Source organism: Rhinolophus ferrumequinum, chromosome 2 (genome assembly GCF_004115265.2).
Source record: "Rhinolophus ferrumequinum isolate MPI-CBG mRhiFer1 chromosome 2, mRhiFer1_v1.p, whole genome shotgun sequence".
Taxonomy (NCBI): domain Eukaryota; kingdom Metazoa; phylum Chordata; class Mammalia; order Chiroptera; family Rhinolophidae; genus Rhinolophus; species Rhinolophus ferrumequinum.
In genome coordinates this window covers 24116205-24141333 of record NC_046285.1, presented here as the reverse complement: position 1 = coordinate 24141333, position 25129 = coordinate 24116205, and the positions used below count along the sequence as shown (strand labels likewise).

The 25129-nt window shown below is 32.7% G+C and overlaps 2 pseudogenes; both read left to right on the top strand.

Annotated features, from left to right (window-relative positions):
• The first annotated feature begins 2150 nt into the window (after positions 1–2150).
• LOC117038061 (inorganic pyrophosphatase-like) lies at positions 2151–3086 on the top strand (annotated as a pseudogene).
• An 8228-nt stretch (positions 3087–11314) lies between these two features.
• Positions 11315–25129, top strand: part of LOC117038054 (heat shock cognate 71 kDa protein-like) — a 69743-nt pseudogene continuing 55928 nt past the window's right edge.

Sequence of the window (25129 nt, the reverse complement as noted above, 5' to 3'; positions counted from 1 at the left end):
TGTGGAGTGGGGGTGGGATGTGGAGGTCACAATTTTATTTTTAGAAGGGCAAAAGGGAATGATTTGACATAATTGAAAAAGCATGCACATTAAAAGGGGAAATATTATTAGTAATGAAGTCCTTGAGAGTCCATAAAGATTCTTAAAAGAATTGCAGGGAAGGGATGTTCATCGACTAGCCAGGTTTCAGTTGGAGGAAGAGAATGAAGGAAACTTTAGAGTAGAGTTAGGGTGTATCAGCATCTTGCTGTTGACAGAGAGAGTGCTTTGGAAAGGGCACACTTGAAGGGTGGGGGAGTTAAGAGATTAGAAGGGCTAATGAACATACAGCATAGTGTGGGAATTTGAGTTCACTTGAGTGATGGCAGAGGTCTCTGGGACCTCTCCAAACGACTAAGGAGAATCAGAAAGGGAGAAATGGCAGGATTAACCCTGATCGTTTCTTGAGAGAAAGGGGATAAACAGTTCAAGCTGGAAAACACAGGGTTGCCACATAGTTTTATTTCTTGTACTTATTATTTTTTGATAGCCAAACGGTGATTGAAACTTCCTTAGAGGCCTTCTTCCTTAGGTAGCCGGGAGGCTGAATCTCAGTTAATGTCTCTTCTTCTGGGACAGTAATAGTCGGGTGGGCTGAGGTGTAGAGCGGGGAGACTAGAGATTGCGTTTTATCTATAGTGGCATAGAAATGTGGCTGCTGGAAACAAAGGAAAGGCTGTGAAAACAAGGTTTGTCAACTGACTGAATGAGTGAAGGAGTGACAGAATGAAATAAATTATTAATTAATGGTCAATTACTATCCCTTATAAAACGCAAGATTTTTCTCTGAGCTGGAGGAATAAAATGAATTTTATTTTTTAATTTCAGTGATAAATCCTCACTTTTTTGCAGCTTTACTGTACAAAGCTATAGAATTTCTTAGTCATCTCCAAAATCATCTGATTACCTACTTGTGACATAACTATGAAATCTGTCCCTTTTCCAAGAAGGAACATATATATTTTTCTTTCTTCTGTACCACTAATTACCAATATTCATTTGCATCCATCTCCAGTATTCATCTGCACTCCCTATCTTAATTGATGGCATTATGCAAATTGTAATTTTCCACTCAAAAATATTGAAACATAAATTCTTTTTCCTTTGCTTCAGGTAGTCTATTTCTATGCTGATAACAATTACAACTGATTTGAATTTCACATTATTGAAAACAGATTGGAATATAATTATAACAGACACTATTAGTTGTCTCCCCAGTATTCACCTATCAGAAATCAATTTCTGTGTAAAATAGGAAGGTTTCCTGCAAGAAACAGAGAACTGTATGTTCAGTAGTTTAAAGCAATAGGGGTTTATTTTTTCACATAAGAATAATTTCCTTTGAATTGTGTTCTTTAATACATATATCAATTTTGTCAACATTTTCAAAGCAAGGTTTTTTTGTTTATTACAAATATCACTTATGCTGCATTTCCTTAATTTGTTTTCTATTGTCCCTACTCATAAACATATAAGACAAAATAATTATTTTTGAACTAGTTCCTTATGTAAAAACAGGTAGCTTCTTCTTTACCATTTGGAAGTATTTCAAAAAGCTTTCAAGTATTTTAAAATATAAAATAGCAATCATTTATGTCTTAGAAGTTTCATGGTATTGATATTCTATTTTCATGATAATTTGGAAGTGCAGTTCCATTCCTAGCTATAACAAAGGCTATTCAGAAAGTCCATATTTTTAAACATCGTTCAAAATTGACATAAAACCATCAAGGGACTTAAAACTGTATAGTTTGACCAATAACATTAACTTCTAATAATTAATTGGAAGAATAATCGGAAATAAATAATATTGGTCTACAAAAATATTGATGGCAATATTACATAACCAAAAATAATTATTACAAGATTTAAAGTACAAAAATGGGGAAAAATGAAATCAAGACACATCTAAGCAGGCGCGCTGTGGGCCCGGCGGGGGTGGGGTAGGCACGAGAGCCAGAGCCCCGTTAAAGGCCTCTCGCAGCGCCTCTCGCTGGGCCAGTTCCAGTTCACACAGTGCGCAGGCGCAGGGGTCGCTCCTTGTCTTGGGCGCCACGTGCAGGCTAGTGGCTCTGTGGCATTGGCAGCGGTGGTTGTTCATCTCCTGCAAGATGAGCGGCCTTAGCAGTGAGGAGCATACCGTGCCCTTCACCCTCAATTACCACGTCGTCCTCAAAAATGAAAAAGGACAATATATATCCCGACTTCATGATATTCCAATTTATGCAGATAAGGATGTGTTCCACATGGTAGTTGAAGTACCACGCTGGACTCATGCAAAGATGGAGATCGCTACGAAAGGACCCTTTCAACCCAATTAAACAAGATGTGAAAAAAGGAAAACTCCGTTATGTTGCACATTTGTTCCCTTATAATGGATATATCTGGAACTATGGTGCCGTCCCTCAGACTTGGGAAGACCCAGGACATGATGACAAGCACACTGGCTATTGTGGTGACAATGACCCAATTGAAGTGTGTGTGAAATTGGAAACAAGGTATGTGTAAAAGGTGACATAATCAGGGTGAAAGTTCTGGGCCTACTGGCTATGAAAGAAGAAGGGGAAATCAGCTGGAAAGTAATTCCCATTACTGTGGATGATCTGGAGGCAGCCTATTGCAATGATTTTAATGATGTCAAGCGTCTGAAACCTGGCTATCTAGAAGATACTGTGGACTGGTTTAGAAGGTACAAGATTCCTGATGGAAAATCAGAGAACCAGTCCGCTTTCAATGCGGAATTTAAAGAAAAGGACTTTGCAATTGATATTATTAAAAGCACTCATAACCATTGGAGAGCATTAGGGACGACGAAAATTGATGGAAAAGGAATCAATTGCATGCATACCACAATGTCTGAGAGCCCCTTCAAGTTAATGTCTCTTCTTTTGGGACAGTACTAGTCGGGTGTGATCCTGATGCAGCCAAAAGCCATTGTGGATGCTTTACCACCACCATGTGAATCTGCTTGCACAGTACCAACAGATGTAGATAAGTGGTTCCATCACCAGAAAATACTCAGGAAATTTCTTTGGAATACAAGCTGATATTTCTGTATCCTATTCATCTGGACGTAGTAGATGCAAAAGTAGTGGTTTTTCAGAGCTTTAAATTTACAGAACTTACCTAACAAAGCAAATTCTGCTGTGACCAATCTAATATATTATGAAGGGGGTGTTATCCATCTGAAAGCATATTTTCATATTTCAAGTAAGATAACTTTCAGTACATGCTTTAATCTCAAAGCAGTTGTTGTAATTTGGAAGTCATTTGTGAATAAGTATGCAAGATAAATACATATTAGATGTATATATTTACCAGGTGTTAGGAAATAAAATTATTTTGCTGAAAGAAAAAAAAGACACATCTAAACAAAGGTTCATTTGCATGAAATGCATTAAACAATTCAAAGTAATCCTGTAAGTGATTAAATGAAAGCCTTGCACTTCTGGCTGAGATGGAGTAACAAAGACTGAATTCATCTTCAGGTAGGAAACAACTTAAAACCAGACACCATATGTGGAAAAAAGGAAAAATATTTTTAGGTAATGGATATCAGACAGCAAAGAACAGTAATCCATGAAAAAAGAGACAACAAAGCAGGTGAACCCTGCAATAATTATCTCAGTCCATTGTCTGGAAAGAATCTCAGGCCACAAGGCAACAAAAGGAAGTCCAAGCAGAGCCTGATTTCCTTCCTGAGGTGAAAAGACAAAAGTCGAGTGTCCAAGGATTCCAAGGTGGCTAGAGTTCCCCAAGCAGCATATGTAAGGGGGAGAGATGCAAAGAGATAGAACCCAGATATCTTCAGAGACTTCACAGAATACTGATGAGCACCTATGTATGAGGAAATAACTGAGTCTGAGAAAAGAATCATATGAAAGAATTAGAGAGCATTACCCTTGAAACACACACAAGAGCAAGAATTGTTTGTGTTCCCATTAGCCAGAATGGAAAAAAACTCAGAATCCACAAGACATTAGGTAGAGTACTTATTATAGAAAGATACCACCTTAGTAGTAGGACAAAACGAGCCCCAGACTAATGGTTTCTCTGATCCTACCCAACAAAACTTATATTAAAAAAGCCTCAAAAGGATCAAATTGTCTCAGAACAAAGCTAAAGAATGTTTATAGGAAATACATGAATTTTTAGTATGTACACTCAGCTATGTAAAACTCACAATTAAAAATTATCAGGCATGCAAACAGGCAGAAAAATGCAACCCATAATGAGCATAGAAATCAATCCAGGAATGAAACAAATAACAGCGTTAGTTGGCGCGTACATTAAAACAGTTAATATAATTATATTCAACATGTTCAAGATGGTAAATGGAAGATTAACGATGGTAAGCAGCAAAACAGAAGATATAAAACAGATCCAAATCAAAATTCTAGAGAATAAAACTGTAATGTCTGAAATAAAAAAAATGCAGTGGATATAATTAACAGTGTATTAGACATTTCAGGGAAAAACAATTAGTGCACTTGGAGACATGGCAATAAAACCTATCAAAATGAAATACAGAGACAAAACAGACTGGAAAAAATTAAAATAACAGTGAGCTATGGGATGGCTTCAAGCAGCCTAATGTAAGCATATTTGGGGGCTCTGAAGAAGAGGAGAGGATAGCTGAGAAACTGAATGAGCTAAAGAAGAAGAAACATGAAGAAAACTACACCAAGGCATACTATGCTTATACTGATTAAAAATACCTGGTGTGTTGGGAGAACATTATGTAAGACAAAAAAGGAAAAGAATAACAGCAAACAATACAAGAAAAAAATTTAGGACAGGAGACAGTACAAAAACATTTTTTTAAAGTATAAAATTAAAAAAAAACAAAACTATAAACCATAAAGCAGCCAGTGATAATTAAATAACTTATTATACATATTATTCAAATAAAAGTTATAGCTAATTAGAAACAAAGAAGATAAATGGATTATGGAAAGTTCACAATCTTAAAGGAAGCTGAAAAAGAGAGGAAAAGTAATAAAAACAGATAGGGCAAATTAAAAACAAATAACAAAACAGTAAGCAAATTAAAAACAATTAATAAAACAGTAGATAGAAGCCCATTCTTTTTAGTAATCATATTAAAAACAAATGGTCTAAATACATCAATTAAAAGTTATAGGATTTAAAAAGTAACATCCAAGTATAAGCTATCTATAAGAAAACCTACATCATATATAAAGATACAGTTAAATTAAAAGTAAAAGGATTGAGGATGATATAATATACAGATATAGATATAGGCACACATTAATTTAAAGAAGTAGGCGTGACTATAGTAATATACAAAATAGGTTTCTGATCAAAAAATATTACTGGGATAAAGAACATCATTTCATGAAGGTGAATTTATCTAACAATCCAAAATAATTATTTAAATAAAAACAAAGCTTCAAAATACATGATACAGAAACTGATAGAAATGTAAAGAGAAATAAACACATCCATAATTATAATTCATGATTTCAACACCTTTTCACAACACAAAACTCCTTTCACAATAATTTGTAGAATAAGTATACAAAATCAGTACAGATTTATAAAACTAGAAAAATACTATCAACCCACGTAGCATAATTGACAGTTATAGAACACTTCACCAAACAACAGCAGAAAAAATTTCTTAAAAAACATTGCTTGAAAAAATTTACCGTTAAAGGTCATATATTTTGAGTAATAAAAGAAAACTCAATATTCTAAAAATAATTCAGATCGTGCAAAGAAACTTCTCAGATAACAATTTAACAAAATTAGAAACCAATAACAAAATAGCTGGAAATTACCCAAATATTTGAAAACTAAGTAGAAGACTTTTAAATAATCTATGGGTTGTAGAAGAAATCAAGAGGGAAATTAGTATTTTAAACCAAATGAAAACCAAAAAAAAAAAAAAGCCCAGCATATCAAATTTTGACAAACACAGTGTAAGTAGTGCTTAGAAGAAGGTTTATAGCAATAAATATAGATATATTAGAAAAGAAGAAGGCTCAAATCAGTGACTTTAGCATTCACTTTATAGAACTAGAAAAGGAATATTTAATTAAATATAATGAAAGCAGCAAAAAGGAAACGATGACGATTAAAAACAAAAATCATTGGATTTGAATGCAGAAAAAAAAAATTGAAATCAATACAACCCTAACCCATTTCTTTCGGGAAGGTCATTAAAATTGAAAACAATTCTAGCTAAACCTATGAAGAAAAAAACCCAGAAATTACAATATCTGGAATGAGAGAGGTGACATAACTAAATATTCCACATACACTAAAAGAATAATATGGGAATATTATGAATGAATTAATGCCAATAAGTTTGACAACTTAGAGAAAAAAGAAAAAAAACTTCCTTGAAATACAACTATCAAAGATGAGTTAGGAAGAAATAGATAATGTAAAAAATCCTATATTTATTTTAAATGAATTTGTAGCTAAAAATCTTTCTATTAGAAAACTTTAGACTTGAATAATTTCACTGACATATTCTGTGAAACACTGAATGAATGTTTTGTATGTAAACTCTTATAGATGATATAAAAGAAGGGAATTCTTCCCAATTCATTCTATGAGACTGGCATCATCCAATACCAAAAACCAGTCAAACGAATTACAAGCAAAGATTACTGCAGAAAAATATTTTTCATAAACATAGATACAAACATTCGTTAAAAAATTAATAAATCAAATTGAACACATAATGATTATGATTTGTTACCATTTAAAGTTCCTCTGTAGAATGCTGTTTTAACATTTGAAAATCAATTAGTGAAATTCATCATATTAACAGACTATGTAATGAAAATCATATGATTATCTTCAAAGTTACAGGAAGAGCATTTGAGAAATCCCAAATCCACTATTGATTAAAACTCTTAACAAACCAGGAATAGAGAACTTCCTCAATTTGATAAAGGGAAACAGTGGAAAACCTGCAGCTAACTTTGCACTAAACAGCTAAAAACGGAATGCTTACCCCTGCACATTAAAAACAAACAAACAAAATACAAAAAATATTTTCATTACATGCATTCAAAATTGTTATGGAAGTTCCAGCAAGTTGAGTGAGGGAAAAAAAAGAAATAAAATGTATCAAGATAGGAAAGGAAGGAAAAATTGTCTTTATTCATGAGTGTGTGGCAAATCTTATATATGAAAATATTATTAGAATTAGTAAGTGAGATTAGTAAAGTGTGTGGGGCACATATCAGTATAAAAAGACAGTTTTAATTTCTGTGTACTAGCAACACTCAATTAGACATTGCAATTACAAGTTCATTGCCATGTATAATAACAAGAAAATATTGAATACTAGCAATAAATTAGACAAAAATTTGACCTGTACTTTGAAAATGCCAAAACATTGCTGAGATAAATGACTTTGGTAAACAGAGATATGTACAGGGTTCATGACATCATATTGTCAGATGTCAATTTTCCTCATATGGATATATAAATTCAAGGCAATGCTGGTGAAAATCCTGACGAGACTTTCTTTTTTTGAGATTGACAAGCTAATTCCAAAATTTATATGGAAAGTCAAAGGAACTAGAATAGTCAAATAATATTGAAAAAGCAAAGCAAATTTGGAAGATTTATACTCCCCGTCTTCCGGACTTCATACAAAGCTATAATAATGAAAGCATTGTTATGTTGGTTCCTAAATAGATATTTAGGTCAATGTAAAAGAGTGAAGAGTTCAGAACTAGACTCACAAATATGGTCAGCTGACTTCAACAAAAGTGCAAGCACAATTCAATAGATAAAGGATACTCTTTTAAAAAACAAATGGTCCTGGAATAATTGGATATGTATATGCCAAAATAAATGAACTTCACTCTGTATCTCACAGCATATATAGAAATTAACTCAAAATCAACCATAGACCTAAGTGTGAGACCTAGAACTAAAACATTTTTCAGCAAAAATATAGGAGAAAGTCTTTGTAACTTTGGGTTAGACAAAGATTTTTTAAAATATGACACTAAAAACACAATACTGACAAAAAATGACAAATTGGACATCAAAATAAGAAAAGATGAAATACTGCCATTTAAGACAATGTGGATGGATCTTGAGATTATCATGCTAAGTGAAGTAAGTCAGACAGAAAAAGCAGAGAACCATATGATTTCACTAATATGTGGGATATAAAACTGAAAGCAATAAACGAACAAGACAAATAAGTAAAAACTCCTAGATACAGATAACAATTTAGTGGTTACCAGAGGGGGAAGGGGGATGATAGAAGTGGGTAAATGGAGTCAAATATCTGGTGATGGAAGGAGAACTGACTCTGGGTGGTGAACACACAATGTGAGATATAGATGATGTATTACAGAATTGTACACTTGAAAGCTATATAACTTTACTAACAATTGTCACCCCAATAAATTTAGTTTAAAAGAAGACATGGTTAAGAGAATAAAAAGACAAGACATAACATGACAGAAGATATTTTCAAATTTTATATCTGATAATGAATTTGCATTGAGAATATATAATAAGCTTTTCAGATGCATTAATAAGAAAACAGACAATGCAAAAATTAAAATGTGCAGAACATTTGAAGAAGCACTTCCAAAGGAGATAAATAGGCAAATAAACACACGTTCAACACCATTACTTGTTAGGAAAAGGAAAGCTATCGTGAAATTCCATTACACAACTATTAAAATGTCAAATATTTTAAAGCTACACAATAAGGAGTTCATAGTCTGTGATTCCATTTATATAAACATTATAAGAAATGCAATCTAATTTATATTCACAGAAAGCATATCCGTGGCAATGTGAGGATGGATGTAAGGCATGACATGTGGAAGGGGAGCCAACGAGACTTTACAAAGACAAAGAAGCCTGAGAAAACATTTAGTAATGATAGGCGTGTCATATCTTCATTGTATTCATGGTTATGCAGTTGTATTACATATAAAAACTCATCATAGTGCGGGGTACACTTTAAATATTTGCAGTGTATTGTGTGTTAATTATACCTCTTTAAAACTAAAATGGAAAGACACAGTCTTATGTTAATTTGTAGTGAAAATAATACAATAAATTTCTTTATGCTATACTAGAAGCAAGTATGTCCAAACATTAACTCAGCCTGGTAATAAAATAATGTTTTTTAAAAAGTTTTTTTCTGTTAATGCATTATATAAATGTCATAAAATGAGACACTATCACATTTAGAATCAAGACAAACATGCTATGAAAAAGGGACTCTGTGTATCATCAGTATGTACTAAAGATTTCTCTCTCTACATTTAAATCATGCTCTTTTCTTCACTGGTCAGAAACTAATTTTTGTTATTTTTAAAAATCTTCCACAATCACTCTTGACTCAAAAATACAATTGATTGTCTAGTTTTCTATCAAGAATAGAAGCTGAAAAATCGGTTAGACCCACTCAGTCACTCAAGTGATAATTGATGTGAGACAGCATGACTATAAACATTTAGAAAGTAAGTAGAACAGAACTATAATGACTGTTCATAATAGTGGGCCTGAATTCACAATAAAATGTTTAAATCTGTTCATCTGTATTTGTCAGTAATGGTTACAAAGAGTTTTATTGGCCATCTGAAGAAATAAGTATCAAGATATCTGTGAGACTCATTTCCAGTACAGAGTGCCAAAGAACTGGGAATCCTGTAATATCACTACACAATTTCAGGAAAGTAGAATGTTGGCTTTGACTCTCAAATAAATCTTAAATGATGTTCATTCTACACACACACTTTTTTCCTTTTTTAAGAGAAAAACACTGTTCAATTTAAGGAAATGAGAGTTAATATACATTTTACTTTACATTTTTCCTTATTTTAAGAATATTTACTTTGTTTAATGAAGATTAACAGGTTTTTTTTTTTAATTTTTTTATGATCATTATCATCAAAGTGTTTAGAAATCTTGTGCAGATAATTCCAATGGACAGGTCTGTTCCCAAAGAACTTGTTGAGTACTAAAGAAAAAAATATGGAGATAACTATACTAAAAGAATATTTCTGACTGAGCCAAAGTTGATGAAAAACTAAATAGAAGAGGAGATCAAATATATACATGGCCACATAATTTACAGAAGTTCCTCAAGACAGGGGCAATTCTTATTCATCATAGAATAACCATGATGTCTGGTCCATGCAGTGTTCACTGAGGATGATGATAAATAAGTGAATTATAAAAATATTGTCTTGAATTTGAATTTATCTCAGTGACTGTGTTTTTACCTGAGTTAATAATATATTTTAGACAATGTAACCACCCAAGTAAATTAAAAAAGAAAATATTCCTTTCCAGTGAAATTTACAGAACAAAAAGTAAATGACTGACGTAGCAGGTACATCTTGTAGGTCAAAAAGACTTTATAGGTGAAAGCATCAGCAGGAATGGAAAAAAAAAGAAACACCATGCTGTGTATGATTCTGCTGGCTTTGCTAATCCAATGTCCAACATTGTCTTCTCAAAGGGATTTAGAAACTGTAACTTTCTGAGTGAGAACACACAAAGTTACATGATTGATTAAAAGCTGTCTTCGCTTTCTCCTTTCCAAATAAGTAACTCAAAGAAATGAAAGCTTCACTCAACGTTTCATCTCATCACTCTAAAGACCATTCTGTAAACCGTGTAGATGCCTGACCGCTATGCTGTACACCTGCAGCTGAAGTAGACTAATATTGAATGTCAAGTATAATTAAATATATATATGTCATACACACACACACACACACACACACACATATATATATATATGCATATATATTCACGGGATGTAACATATAGCATAGGGAATAGTCAATGGTATTGTAACAGCTATATATGATGTCAGATGGGTAGTAGACTTGGGGGGGTTATTACTTTGTGAGGGGGGTAAATGTCCAATCATTTTGTTGTTTTGTACACCTGAAACTAATAATATTAAAAAAATAATACCTTCCCTTCTAGACATGAAACTCCCTTGAAAAGTCTGTCTAAGGCAGACAATGGGATCACAACTTAAAATTACATACAAAATTTCAAGGAGAAGACTTATTAAAAGTACCATAAAAAATAATAAGCTGAAAAAGAATCACCTTCAGAAAATCAATAACATATATGCTTTGACAAAACACTATTGAATACAAATGGCCTATTATTTAAAATGTAAAAATGAAAACCATCATCTTTTTCATATGTCATGCCACAGTATTTGTTAAAAACAAGAACAAAAAAGTGATCTCTCCACTAAAACAATCCTTTTCAGAGACAATTTACCACCATGCCGCTCAATACAGAGAAACACAAACAGGTATTATTCAGAAATAGAGGATGGAAAATTCTGTCTTATTGTCAGGATGAGAAGTTTGCTTTTCAAAAACTTTTAATTTTTTCCACAGATTTACCTATTTTTCTTCTAAACAGATAGTAAATGCATATTGCTGAAAATTTGATAAATAAATTTCTATGAGGTTTTGAGGTTTACATAAAAATCCAGGTGAGTTATGTGAATTGCAGGGATAGACAGTCTTGTCTAGATCAACATCAGAGCTAGTTAGCCTGGTTGGAGCTTTGCACATCTGTGCCATGGCTGACGGACTAGTCCTGTTTTACTACAAGGTCTTAAACTACTTTTTCCTGCCCAATAGTCTCATTCATTTTAATACCAGCATGATTTAGCTTTAGGTTCTGCTTTAGGCAATGGTTAAGAAATCTTATATCTTACGACCCTCCTCCAGTTATACCAATGACAAGTATAAACAATTTATAAAATATCAAAAACAGTGGAGAGCTACTATGAGTTGAAAGTAAAGGGAATAGGTAATTTGGAACAGGGAAAACAGTAGGTGTATTCTTTATGTATGTATGTAGATGTATGTGCATATGTGTTCATTTTACAACTTTTGCTAAGGAGAGGTCTCTCCTGTGCTGTGCAGTTCTCTAAATGTTTGAGGCAATTACAACCATTGGAAAATGAAGGAGGAATCCTAGAAATAAGAGAACAGAGACAGAGAGTCTTAATTCTGTAAACTCTGCCAACATTTCTGGCCTGTCTCCTGAGCTACACATTTGCAGTACAGACTCAGTACAGCTCAGACAAAGCTAAAAAAAAAAAACCACTGAACTGAGATTTTGATGTGTGCCCAAGAGATGGAATTGTAGTTTGATTCCAGCCAAGTTAAATGTCTCACAAAACAAACAATCCACATGGGAAGACTATAACAGAATGTACAACAATATTCATGATGCAGTCCAAAATTATTTGACATGTGAAGAAATAACAAAATGAGAATAATCTCATAGCAAAAGATAATAAATATAAATGCATCTTAATAGGAACCAAAAATTAGAATTAGCCAATAGAGGACAAAAAAGAAAACAAACTTGTAAAACATGAAAGCACAGAAAAATCTCAGCTGAAACGTAGAAACCATACAAAAGAATAGAAATTATAAAACTGAAAAATACAATATCTGAACAATAATTCACTAGGTGCATTTAACAAGAGAATAGAAATAACAAAGGAAAGAGTTAGGAAACTTAAATATAAGGCAGTAGAATTTAATAAATCTAAAAAATAGAGGGAAACAATAAAGAAGATTTTAAAAATTGACAGAGCCTTGAGACCTGTGAGAGAATATCAAAAGGCCTATTCCATAAGAAGAGGAAAGAGATTATTGGTAACAAAATTAAAATGTTTAAAGAAATGATGGCTGAAAAGTTCTTAAAAATGGTAAAGTACATACATTTACAAACGCCAAAAGTTCAATTAAACTCAAGTAGGATGACAAAAATCATGGCTAAGAACATAATAAACAAATGAAAATGAAACATAAAGAGGACATTTTTAAAGAAACCAAAAAAAAGGACACATTACATATAACTATGCAAAAATTCAAATGATCTCTGATCTCATCAAAAATAATAGGGGCCAGAAGACGATGAAACAATATCTTTAAAGTGCAAAAGAAAATAGGTCAACCTGAATACTACATCCAGGGTAAATAGCATTGCAGAATGAAGATGAACTAAATATATTTTTAGACTTAAAAAAACTAAAAGAATGTACTAGAATTCAGTACTTAATCCCAACAGACCTGTACAAAAAGAAATGCTGGAGGAATTTCTTCAGACTGTAGGAGATGATACAGTATGACCTTGTATATTTGCAAATGAATGATAAAGATTGGAAGTGATCATTTCTCTTAAATGCATGCTATTGATTAAAGTGAACACTGTAACATTATCTTCTGGGGTTCAGAAAATATGTGGTGTAATACATATGAAAACTCTACCCTTAAGAGAAAGGGTGTGTGGTAAATGGGCCTATATATTGCAAGTGGTACAACATTATATGGAATTCCACCCTTGAAACATTAAGAATGCACATTGTAATCTTAAAGTCAACACTACAAAGTAATGTAGAAAGGTTTAGCTAAAAAACAACAACTGATACATTAAAATGCAATTCTAAAAAAAATTTTGAAGTAATTCGAAGGAAGGCAGGAAAGAAAAAAAAAGAAAAACAGCAGCAAAGAAAACAGGTAAGTAGTACGATGATAATCTTAAATCCAAACATCAAGAATTACATTAAAATGGGGGCAGGGGGTTCACACAGTGTGAGGGATATAAAAGATAAACGTCTAAGTATTACTTTGTTTTGTGCTCCTGAAACTAATAAAAAAGAAAAAGAAAAAAAGATAATTGCAGACATTATAAAAAAATAAATAATTACATTAAATATTAATAGAGTTACACACACATTAAAAGGCAGGGGTTGTCGAATGTATTGAAAAGCAAGGTGTTCACTGTAAAAGTGTTTCAATACTGGTGAATGTTTATATATTTTTTAAGAATACGTGTGAAAAATATTTTGCCTTATCCATCATCGAATACAATGATGTTTTAGACCCCTTGACACCCTATAGTTTATAATTCCTTCTCTCCGTGGCATATCTCTCACTGCTTCATGGAGATACACAACCCAGTCTAAGAAGTGCAGGATGGTTTATTTTAATTTCAGTGGTCAAAGAAACAAAAATCATCAACTTCCAGCATAACAAATTTCAATTAATTTTTAAGCTTTAGTTGTAGCCTCCCAGAACAGAAAAAACTGAGTATCAGATAGTATTTTAGATAAGAATATCAAAAAGAACTGGCATTATGTTTTTGCTTTGACTCACGGAGTAACATAGTTAATAACCAGGTTGATCCACGATAATACAAACTCAGTTGTAGGTAATTATTCCTCAAGAGATGATGCACGTCAACAATGACGCTTAGCTTCAGGGAAGTATTGGTATTCCATATAAATATATGAATTTCAGGACATATCTGTTCATATGTTTCCTATTTTGTCTTAGTGCTAATCTTTCTTTTCAAAGATTCCATGTACTTGAAAAGGTCATGTGCTTTTGTTTCTACTGTAAATTTCTTATAGCCAGCAGAAGACCAGATTCCCCTCAACTTATACCAAAATAAAGCCATTGTACTTCTTTTTCACGACATATAAACTATTATGAACTTGTGTGGACTTGCACACTCTCTGTCCCAGTTCAGCTAAAGAATGTTCAATGTTTTGAACAGTAAAACTACCTTTTTCAGGATTGCATTCACATCCTTTTATTGCAACCATTTGTGGTTTATTTGCAGGCATTAATGTCGACATCTTCAAATATTGTAACTTCTCCAAAGATACACACATACTTACAGAGGAAAGAGTCTATGCATGCATTGCCCACTTGCATGCCTTCCCTACACGGCCCCACTCCATTGATTCTTGGAACAGAAGCAAACGTCAGCAGTCACATCACTGGCTAAGAAACATGTTGTCTTTACCTGGGTAAATCAAGGAACCAAATTGTTCTTCTCAGCAGTTATAGAAGAAATCAAAAAGGAAATAATTATAATCCTAATGAAAATAATATAAAATATATGCTTTATAAAAAGACGCATTACTGTTCACCTCTCTAATCCTGACCATTTGCAACTAATGTTCCTTTAGTTTTTTTTTTTTTTTTTTTTTTTTACTTTGTAAACTTTGGAGAATTATTGATCATTTAATTTTTCCCAATTTTCAGGGGAATATCTCAGTAATATGTCATGCCAGAAAGGTGGCTTGGCCATTCCCTGACTTATTATAAGCATTTCAAGCATATTAAATGAAAGGAATCTTAACTCAATAAGGCACAATTTAGTAATTAGTCATTTATATCCTCTCTGTGCCTCTTCTTAGCACAGTAAGTTCTATTAACACACCTGTTTTGAGGACTTGCCAAGCGTGAAATACTGTATAAGCACTAAGAATACAAATCCGTATAAGATGACTTCAAGGAATTCAATATCCACTGGAGGAACAGTAAGATGTGATGAGTGCAATAAAGTATTAATGAGGCAAAAACATAGTACAGAGGAGGAAGTTCAGAAAATAATGAGAACCAGCTACCTATTAAGCACTGTAGTAGATGCTATATAATCATACCCTCTAAGTTTCATGGACTTGCTAAAGTATAAGAGAAATAAAAGTATTAGACAGCATTTAACTTTGTTACCAATTGCTGTGCAAAATCTAAGAAATTCTACAGTGTTAAGCAAATAGGGAATGTTGTTTCAAATACATTTTGCTAGGTGTAAAGATTTCTTACTTGGCTTGGGACTTAGACATGTAGGTTTTAATTATGCTTCTGTGACACACTAACTATGAGATATAAGTGTTAGTTTTCTCAAGGATATAATGAATGGATTTCATTAATTAATTTTGAAAGTAACTTCAAACTCCAATATGCTGATAAATATTTAAAAGCAGTATATCCCTTTATTCCTACTCCATTCAAACTCCACTGTTATACTGTCCCTGAGGACGCTAGAGTTTTCTCAGAATTGAAAAAATTACTACATAATCCTTAGAATTAAATTTAATTATTAAAATTATTCAGTACTCTAAAAGCTCCAATTACAAATCCTTGAAACCCTGTGTTGTCTTTACTTTTGTATATTTGGTGTATTGTGGTATCTGAAACTTAGAAAATCATGACTAAATTTTATTTGTTGAGTGAAGAATTAAGTATAAACAAATGGCGTAAATAAAATAAAATCAATAAATTGTATTTTTAAATATTTTGTATATCTGTTACCATATTTATTTGCATCAAGTTTGAACAACTTTTCCTTTAATATATAAATAAGGAAGATTTACTTTCTATATAGAAATATTTTTCCCTTAAGTATCAACTTTAATACTCATATTTTTATGCTTTCAGCAAAGTTAATTATCAAAATCTTTGAAGTGAAATCATAGGTTGTAGCTAAGGAATGTTGTCAGCAAACCTGGCCCATAGTGTGTGTGTGTGTGTGTGTGTGTGTGTGTGTGTGTGTACACATACTCATATAGATATAAACTTTCAAAGAAAAAACTTCTGGCATTAGTTTAAAAATATATATTGTATTTTCACATTAATCATAGTTGTTTCTTTTGAACAGATTTCTCAATTGGGAGTTATCCTGAGAATTCTCAATTATCTCATGTTAAAAAAATAAGTTTTTAGAACTTTTGAAATAATAATTAGTCTTTGTCCATACAGTTCACTGTAACTCGTGTAAAATAGAGAAAGAAATTTACTATTTTAATTTTGCTTACTTTTTCTATAAGAAAAGTCACATAAATATTTTATTTCTTTAAAAAGAACACAAATCATTAGAATCACAGTTTCATTATGTGATGGAGGAAAAAATGACACATACCATAAGTTGTTTTGTTGTCTCTAATATTTGAAAATGCTATAATTTTGAATCACTGCTCCTGATTTGTATCACTTTAGAAAATATTTTGGGCAAATATGTCTGTCACTCTCATTTATTGCTTTTTTTCCCCCCTCAGTTATTCAGGCTGGGTCTTATAATTTTTAAAACTCTTTCTTTTATTTTTCAATGTTGACGTAATTTCAGTTGTTCATGAAGTTGTAATAAATAATACAGAGGAGCCTGGTGTACCTTTACCCAGTTTCCCAATGTAACATCTTGACATCCGTAGGACAATATCACAAGCAGATTTTGGCAGGATAAAGTCAAACCACCAACCGTTTATATCACCACAAGGATTCCTCACATGGCCCTCATATCACATCCATAACCCTCTCTCTCTCTCTCTCTCAACCCCTCCCTTTCTCTACATCAATTGATGTATGTAGCATGTTATGTTGGATTATATTAATTAATCTTCAAATATGGAAACAGCCTTTCATTCCTGGTTGTAGGTCCTTGCTTTTCATCACTTTGAATATGCCAATCCCTTCTGGCCTGCAAAGTTTCTGTTGAGAAATGAGCTGACAGTCAGCAGAACTCCCTTGTAGCTAACTAACTGGCTTTCTCTGCTGCTTTCAAGATTCTCTCTTTGACTTTAAACTTTGACATTTTAATTGTAATGTGTTTGGTGTGGGCCTGTTTGGGTTATCTGCACTTCCTGGACTTGTATGTCTATTTCCTTTGCCAGGTTAGGAAACATTTCAGTCAGTATTTCTTCAAATAGGTTTTCAATCCCTTGCTCTCTTTCTTCTCCTTCTGGTACCACTACAAAGCACATGTTGTTACACATGATGTTGTCTGAGAGGTTTCTTAAACTAACCTCATGTTTTGATATTTTTAATTTTTGCAGTTCTAATTGGGTGTTTTCTGCTACTTTGTCTTCCAAATTGCTGATTTGATCCTTTTCTCCATCTAATCTGCTCTTGATTCCTTCTAGTATACACTTCATTCCAGTTATTGTATTCTTCATTTCTGACTGGTTCTTTTTTGTGTTTCTATGTCTTTTTATACTTACAAACCAAAATAAATGAACAAAACAGAAACAAACTCATAGATACAGAGAACAAACTGATGGGTGCCAGATGGTAAGCACATGGAGGGGCTGGGTAAAAAAGGTGAAGGAATATAGAGGAACAAATTGCCATTTAGAAAAATTGTCACAAGATGTAAAGTACAACTTAGGCAATATAGTCAATAATATTGTAATAACTATATATGGTGTCAGGTGGGTCCAAGACTATCAGGGGGATCACTTTGTAAGTTATATAAATGTCTAACCACTATCCTGTACCCCTGAAACTAATATCATATTGAATGTCAACTGTAATTGAAATTTTTTAAAAATTAAAAAAAAGTGACCATAAGAGCCCATAAGCCTCAGCAAATAAACATAGTTTTACATATGATTTCCTGAGACTTAGGATGCAATTATATTGAATAACAGTCAGTCACTTCTCGATGACCCCATCAGAATTTTTCCAGGGTTTAAACTTTCTCTTAATTGTATTTAACTTCCTCATCTTTTTTTTTTTCTTTCTTTCTTTTTTGGTTACTGAACACAGACCAGTTAAATGTCACTAGTATCCTCTTTCATGAAAGTGTGCATGCTGATGGTGGGGAGTTAGAGCTAAATAAAGTTTATCTAGGTTAGCATCATTTCCCAAGTCCATGTGACAGCTGTATTTAAATCCAGATTCAATCAGTGCTTCATGTCAACTAACACAATCCCTTAAGCACAATTTATGTGAGTTTATAGTATTCCACTAGTGACAGACTAAAGCATATTTTCTGCCAACAGTAAAACTCTTTGAGATGATCTGGGCCACATATAAAAGATATTTTCCTGTTCAATGGCTTTGTTTTCAAGATAGCATTAATCTCACAAACAAAATTACAAATCGGATTAATCATTTATCCTGGAATAGGTGGTAAAATTTAAGACATTAAGATGAATGTTTTGCAATATGTGCTTTAAAAAGTTGTCTTTTATGATTTATTTGCCTTCCAGTGCTTGTGAACAACATCAGGGCAAATTATTTTCTGTTTGGTTTAAAAATCATTGATATGCAAATAGTATATGATATGAATTTAGTCAAGCAAAATGAGGCTATGCTCGTTAATCAAAGTAGTTTGTGAAAATTTGGCAGAGTTTGAAGCTTGAGTTATTCTGGGTACAGTGAGGACTTTCAGTGCTATATTTTGTTTTTAGCTTTTTCCTTAATTATAGGGAATGCAGATAATTATACCTTTATCTCCCCTTGGCCCAGTTACACTAAAAATCCTAATTTTCTATGATTCTCACCCTCTGTTATTCTGCTTTAGTCACCCGTGTACTTTGTTGTTGGCAAACACACCAACGCACTCTCACCCCAGAGCTTTTGCACTGTTCTCTCTGACACCATGTTTCTCCCCACACCCTTTCACATTGGTTCTCTTTAGGTCTCTGCTGAAATGTTCACATGTCAGTCAAGTCTGTTCCAAGAACCCATTACACAATAATAAAGTCCCATTTTCACTACCTGGTTCTGCTAATTTCCCTTAACCTGGCTCTTTTATTCCTTTGTCTTTGTGACATACTCTATATTCATTAGTATATTTGCTTTTTTTTTAATCTGTCTTCCATGGTATACTTATCTACTGCATCACATGCCACACCAAAATAATGCCTTAAAACAATGAGTCATTTATTTTGCTCATGAATTTAGAAGTTGACTGACCTTATCTACTGGGTTCTCTATCGCAGTCTCCCATGTAGTTATACAGTTACACAGTTACTGGGGCTCAAATCATGTAAATGCTCACCTTCTCACATTTCTAATGTCTGAAGACTCAAACATCGTGAGGCTGGAAGAATTGTGGTGCTCCTTGGTCTACAAGAGCAAATGAGACCAAAAATATTGCTATGGTCAATTGTGGAAAAGACAGTCTGTCGTACCCCATTAGAAAGTAATGTCGACATAGGCAGGGGCTTTGTTTACGTCCATGCTGTATCAGTAGTCTGGTTTTTTTGAATGACTAGATAAATGAATGAATGAAAGGAAACCTAAATAACATGAGTAAAAAGCAATTGTACATGATCAATGTTTCCAATATTTTAATAACAATAGAGAGCAGATTACGTAAATGATCATAGCTGTATGCTTTTATTCTTTTAAAGTAGAATTACCCATAAAATAGTTTTTTTTTTCTTTATTAACTCAACAGAGGTCGACCAAATTCAGGGTGATCCAGTCATTTCAGGATGAACCAGTTGGAAGTGGATATTGCCACTTTAACCTTGATTTTACAAATAATTTGAAGATAGGAGTCAATCACATGGAATATGCTCCAACTTTTTTTTCTGAATCCAGTTTCCGTAACTTTTTTGCTGTTTCTTGTAGGAGGCCTAGAAGCACTCCATAATTACTCACTAGGAGATATGATCCGTGACATAATGACCTTGTTTTTTATGCTTCAGAATTATGTATTTAGTGCTTAGTACAACCCCTAGTGCATATGTTTCCTAAAGTTTGTCAGAAGGGTAGGTAATAGGTGAAAATTATTGCAGTTTGTAGGTACAAATTGAAGAGACATTAAAAGTCTTAAATTTAAAAAAAAGCATTAATTTCACAGAGAAATTCAATCTATTCTATGTTAGTATGCATTAGACTTGTTTAAATTTTTAACTATGCTAGATATAAAAGTTTTAACTATGATTCAACCTTTTAGCTAAGATCAAGTATAGATACAAAAGTTTTATTATAAGACTTATTAAGATTTTTATTATCATTTATTGGTGAGATGCTAAAAACCAATTAAATCACAAGAAGGCATAGAATAGAAAGGAAAATTTAGAATTAGACAATTACTATTTGAGATAAAAAAGTTCCTTTATAGAATATTCTTTCCAAAATGCATTGTTTAGTCCTTTATATTTTATTTTGTCTTTCATTTTGCTCCATAATATTGTTCATATCTTGTAGTAGCTTAATTAAATTATTTAGTGCTTTTTTTTTACTATAAAGTGCATTTTCTTTTGAAGTACTTGTGTTTCTTGTCACTGGTGTGTTGCTATTAAGTTGGTTTCTCTCTGTCAATAATGTAGTAAGTGGTATAATCCACCTGAAGTCTAAATATGAACACTAATCAGAGTCTGGATGTGTAATGCATTCCTTGGTTGGATTGTATATTTTGTGTATATGAATATCTGTTAAATTAAAAACCTGTCAAAACTAAGACCTGTTCTTAAATAGTAAGCATTTTGCATAGACAATAGATTTGATTTCTCTGACATTCCCTTCAAATGCCAAAGGTAAAACTGGAAGAAACAATTATGCAAAGGAGAGTAAGTGTCATTCATGAAGTGTAATAACATATATTATACGTTACCTTATAAGGAAAAGTCCATTAATTGACCTATGAAAATTTAGGGTAAAAAAAATGTCAAAAAGACCAGACAATAGAAAACATAAACTAACTTTTAGCACTAGTCCTTTATCAAAAATTGAATGTAATCTGAATAACCTACAGTGAAACATGGCAATTGAAAAAATAAATAGCACTGAAAATTAAAGAGCTACAGAAAGCTTTGGGGAAACGTTATTTCTCTTTTAAAAACATTCTACTTGTGATTCCTTTAAATTTGGGGTGTGTGTGTGTGTGTGTGTGTGTGTGTGTGTGTGTGTGACATACCCAAATGTGTGTGGTCTTTGAGCACATGTATACATATGTAAGTGTAGTTTATAAAGTCATAAGAAGAGCATGAACATAAAGAATAAGGAATGAAGTCTCACATATATGGAAAGGATCTTAGATAAACCTTATGAACCTCTGAGATTAGTTTTAGACGAGGATACTACTTGTCATTATTTCCTCAAAAAGTAAATTAGTTTTCAAGTAAAAAAGAGGGAAGGGAATCTTTTCAAACAAAAAAAATCAGTCAATTAATCGTCCATTTAAAAACAGAGTGGAATAACATCTTTTAAAAGGGCTAGATTACAAAATCTCTTATAACCAAAATTGCTCTTGAAAATCACAACAGTTAATTTTTGCTTATTTGTTTTCAGCATTTTAGCTCTGGAAAAAATAATTTGAAAATTAAATGTTACAAAATTAAATACAGTGATGTTTCTCTTTTTCCAGTCTCTCTTTCTCTCCATTTTCTCTATTTCCCCTTCCTTTCTTTTTTCTCTCTCTTTCACAGTTTCAATTATCTTTGCAGAACATGTAGTTATATTTGTGTAAACTAAATGGGTGTGTGCTAAGACTCTACTGTTTCACAAATAAACATTGCACTGTAATTACACCATAATTATGTGGAACATGTAGAAGTTGGGTCAGGTGGCTGCAGTGAATGAAAATCCATCACCACTAGAAACAGTTTCCAGTATTTGGTGTTGTTTAAAGGAAAAAAAAATCTTATTACATGCTTTGCTGTTATATGAATTTTGGTCAAATAGAGCCTGAATATATTGTATAGACATTTTTCATGCCCGGATGATTTTCAACATAATATCTGTCTTTGTTTTAAAAACTATTCTGTCTAACTTACTGCCCCTTCATTCTATTAGTTTTTAAACAACTGGCAGCTCAATTTTCTTATGGCCTCTCTTAGTAGTTTCAGCAAACTTAACAATGCAATCAATTAAAATGTCTTTGGCAGGCCAACTAAGGTTAAAATCCTATTACTGCTGATGGCTTATTTAAGGACCTGTCCTTGACACTTCGGGTATATAATTCACCATAACATGCCAAGTTCAATAATGAGATTAGCTGGTTATTCCGCACAATGGAATAACAACTGCATTTTTTGGTTTAACTATAATTGTCATGTGACAAAGTTACCTAGAAGAAAGATATGAACAACCAAAAACTTGTCACTATTTGAATACATATATCTGTTAATTGAAATGATAACTAAAATATTTGTGGTGATTTATAGTTTAAAAATTGGTTGCACATCATTAACTTCTATCATAGAACTGCCCAATGAGGTATTATCCATACCATTTATAGACGAGGAAAGTGATATTCAGGAAAATTAAGTATTGAGCTCAATGTCACACTTTCAAGTGCAAGAGCTAGAGTATAAAGCCATTCTTCTGATGGCAAACCTGTGTACAGATCAGCTCTTTGGGAAAGATATTATGCAGAAATATAATATATATTGAATTATATGTTAAATATGTATAAATATATGATATTTGATATTGAATATATGTAATGTATATTCACACACACACACACACACACACACACACACCCAGAGGGTGCCAAAAGAATTGTACCCCTGAAACCTATGTAACTTTACTAACAATTGTCACCCTAATAAACTTTAATTTAAAAAATGTATACACAGTTTAAGAAAGGAAAAAACTGTATTAAGGTTGTAATATTCAATATATACCAATAACAAAAGATGAATACAAGTCACGTTTCACTTCTGCAATTACAAGAGGTGCTCAAAGTGGTTACCATAGTGTAATATTAATACAGATTTTTCCTTTCTTAAAACGTGTATACATTTTTTTGGCACCCCCTGTATATGACAGAGAGAGAGAAAGCAATGTTATATAGCATGATGGTAAAAAGTATACATTTTGGAGTCTTATGGTCAGTTACAAAGTACAAGTTTCATTACTTCCTAGCTGTACGAACCTCCATGAGCCCAAGTTACTCCAAATATAAATAGGGCAAATATTTTATCTATTGAGAGATGCTTACAGTGAAGCATTTAGCATTGTGTTTGGCACATGATAAATACAATAAATAACAGTAGTGAGGGAAAGAAGAAAGAGAAGACATCAAAACTCATTTCTCCGTTGAAATGTTTTGAAAGTTAGCCAGAATTTTATCAGGCAGGTTAATACTTTTGATACCCTATCTAGAAAACAAAATAATATTTACAAATGCTGTATTTTTTTAAGGTATCAAAACTGTGATATCAACCAGGAGCTAAAATTGCATAGTGGCAGGAGCCCTTCCTAAATGGTCTGACAGACACTGTCGCCTTAGGATCGTTTGTTGATTCTGAGCACAAGCAAAGAATTGGGCTTAACCTAGGGATACGGACTCTCCTGAGGTAACAGGAATCCAGAGGAGCTTTTGGCTGTTACACAGGCTGGGGTGATGCAGTAGAATCTAGAGGAGCCCAAGTACATGGCCATCTTTCCTGATGATACATTTGTTGAGTGAGCTGTTTGTGTCTGAGGGGATAGGTGGGTGGTGGTGGTGGTGAAGATGGTGATGGTTAAAGGCTTGGATTGTAAGCTTCTAAAATGCAGAATAAAATCTTCTATCATCTCTAGATACTTAGGAGACAAAATCCCACTAGAGCCAGGGGGGCTTACTTCAAATATACGGGCAGTCTTGAGGTTAACACATTTGCCAGGGTCTGAAGTTATAAAGACAAGAAGCAGAAGAGCTAAAACAAAAACAAAACAAAATAAAACAAAAACTGAACTCTCCAATATGCTAGTCATTCACCAGTCAATCAAATGCCTTGAGGGCCATGTATGAGAAACAGGAATAAAACAAAAATGACAAAGTCTTACTAAATTACACCTACCATGCACTTATCGTTTCTTGATTTGATTGAGGTGATCAGTTGATCACCCAATCTGCTAAGCAGAGGAAAAGTGGAACCATTTTAGAGGGGAAGAAAGATAATAACATCCTTCGTCTCTATAATTCTTTTAGACATTATGTGACATACAATAAAAAAGTAAAATTAAAAGATGTAAATAAAGAGGAAAATGTGACAAATAATTGACAGTAAAAACAAACAAACAAAAACAAAACACACAGTAGAAAAAGACCCTAAATAATCCAATTTTGAAATTAGCAGACAAAATCTTTAGTATAATTATTATGCATACGTTAAAGAAAATAGAGAAAAAAAGACAAAACATAAAATATGGACAATTTCTACTGAATTACAGCCTATACAATTAAATTGGTACTCAACTAACAAAATTGAAAAAATATTTGAAATTAATAACTCATTTTACGGATTTAGCAATCAAATGGGCACACTAAAAGATGAGATTAATAAACTTAATAAACTTTGAATAGAAAATATTCAAACTCAAGCAAAGAGAGACAAAAATAAATAAATAAATAAGTCTAATTTTTGGAGACCTTGGGTACAGCCCCTAGGTCTGTAGCATACATAATATAGCATGCATGTAATTGGAGTCCCTACAGGAGAGAACAGAGAGATAAGATAAAGCAACATTGCAAGAGATAATATTTGAGAATATATTTTAATTAATGAAATTTATCAACCCACAGAATTAAGATACTCATTAGACTTCTT